At 30.2% G+C, this 2,527-nt stretch overlaps 1 pseudogene; it reads left to right on the plus strand.

Annotated features, from left to right (window-relative positions):
• Window positions 1-480: 480 nt before the first annotated feature.
• On the plus strand, window positions 481-598 carry LOC141572603 (U2 spliceosomal RNA; annotated as a pseudogene).
• The last annotated feature ends 1,929 nt before the right edge of the window (window positions 599-2,527 follow it).

Genomic DNA, 2,527 nt, shown 5'->3' on the forward strand with positions numbered 1-2,527 from the left:
CAAATATTGAGTATTAATAATATTTTACAAAGTAATATCTTAATATCGTAACACAAAATGAAAATAAAACATATTAAATAATAGTATATAATTATGGAGTGGGTTTAAATGAATTTAATGTTTTCCAAATTTTTGTGTTGTTTAAAAAGCAAGTAGGGCATTGTTAATTTTAGATTTTGAAAAGTTAAGATGCATGCAATAGTTTCTAGGCTAGTCTCTCACAAAGCAAAAATCGTGTAAAACTTCCAAACTGATAGAGGAAAACAGGAAAAATAAAATGTAATGTATCCAAAGGAAAAAGAAATTATTCAATCAGCCCAAAGGAAAGAAAATAAAACATAGAAAAAACAGAATTGAAAGCATAAAAAGATATGATACCTATAAACAAAACAACTGGTAATCACAATAAATATGAATAACTTAAATTCCCCAGTTTAAACACACACACACACACACACACACACACACACACACACACACATTGCTTCTCAGCCTTTTGGCTAAGATCAAGTGTAGCATCTGTTCTTATCAGTTTAAAAACACACACACAAAAACACAGATGAAATAATATAAAAACCAAACCTAGGTGTAAACTTTACACAAACAAATATTTAAAAGATAAGAACACAGAAGGGTTAAAAATAAAAGAATTAAACATTATGTTTAATCAAATATTAACCAAAAGAAAACTGTTGAAAAGCTATGTAAATATTAGATAAAATGGACTTTGAGGCAAAAGTAGTCATAGAAATAAAGACAATAACTTGATAAAAACTGCAAGTTCAAGTTCAATACATCATACATAATCAATTATTTTAAAAATGTAGTCACTTAAAAAGTGGAAGATTTTTACACACAATTATTTTCTCTGTTCTGTGAATTTCACTCTATATATGTTGGTGATATTTGCCTATGAAACTGATAGATTAAGCAGATAAAAATCAGTGAGTTATAGAATATTTGAATAAAATAATAAGCTAAATTTGATGGACATGTTGTATAGAAACCTAACCCAAAAAACAACAGGATATACTTTTGTTTTGTCTAGCCTACATAAAATATTTACAAAAACAGACTGCAGACTGGACAATAAAACCAGACATATTTCAAAGAAAAGGAACCATAAAGATTTTTCTCTGACATCAATAAAATTAGGCTGGAAATAATGACAACAAAAAAAAATAAATAAATAGCTGAATAAATTCCATATGTTTGGACATTAAGAAACATACATCCAAATAATTCATCTATCTAGAGGAAATCATAACGAAAATTAGAAAATATTTAGAACTCAATAAACACTTTATACCAACATATGTGTGACGTGGTTAAAGTACTAAGGGGTAATTTTACAGCCTTAAAGCTTATGTTAGAAAAGAAAAATAGTTAACATTTATTGAGCTAAGCATTCATCTTTAGAAGTTGGAAAAATAACAGCAAAGCAAGCCCCAAAATGGATAGGCAGAAGGAAGTAATGGAAGGGGAAGATTAAAGTTAACGATTATCTAATGAAATGTTCAGTTGCAAGAAAACTCGTTAGTGACATTGGAGATGGAGAAAAGAAGACTAAAGAAATACTATGAGGCAGAAAAAAAACCCTCAGACTCAATTAATATAGAAGAGTGAGGCAAAGAGAAGTTGTAAGGATTATTCCCCAATTCTGGAATTAATTCAAATTCTTTTCCATTGGGAATTGATGAACAACTTGGTCAGGTATGGGAAATGGAAGTTGAATAGAAACAGAGCCAGCACTGTGCCATTCTGCATATTGGGTCTTACTAATTCTCATGACAGCCCTTTGAGTTGTATCTGTTAATATTTTTATTGGAATTGAGGCTTCAGATCTATTAACTAACCCAACTCTGGCTGATGTATAAAATAAACTGAAATTTCAATTGGGTCTTGCATTTAAAATCCATAATTTTTTCCACATTTCATTTCAAACATGTTAAATTTGAGTTGTCAGAAAAATACCTAAGAAATGTGGACAAAATGCATATGATCTTACTATTACGATGAAGGTATATTTGCAATGAACAACTTCGTCAGAATGTTACAGAATTGCATATGTCATCTTTTTCCTCATAATTCACTTTATTTTCCATGATGATACAGGGTTTTGTTTGTTTGTTTGTTTTTCCCCAACAATGACTATGATGCAGCTAAAAAGCAGGAACTTGGGAAATGCCAATCTTACAATCAGCAAATTCTGGCTTCAATTTGTTCTGCTTATTGATTTTTGAATCACTTGTAGATTTCATTACATTTCTAAAATCCAAGCTGAAATGAATGAATCAAATCTGATGACAGTGTCCTTAAAAGTCCCTCCAAATCAGAACAGGCAGGCAGTCTTTTGACCTACAGATTAGAGTGCTTTATCTAGGGTAACACAAGGCTGAACAGAGAGTAGTCTCCATCCTTTCTACTGAATAATCTTGAAAGATAACTGTATCAGAAGAGGAAAACAGAAATTGTTCAGGGAATTTCCTATGGAGATAATAACTTTACATGAATACTTATGTTTGTT

The sequence above is a fragment of the Rhinolophus sinicus genome, linkage group LG06 (assembly GCF_036562045.2).
Source record: "Rhinolophus sinicus isolate RSC01 linkage group LG06, ASM3656204v1, whole genome shotgun sequence".
Taxonomy (NCBI): domain Eukaryota; kingdom Metazoa; phylum Chordata; class Mammalia; order Chiroptera; family Rhinolophidae; genus Rhinolophus; species Rhinolophus sinicus.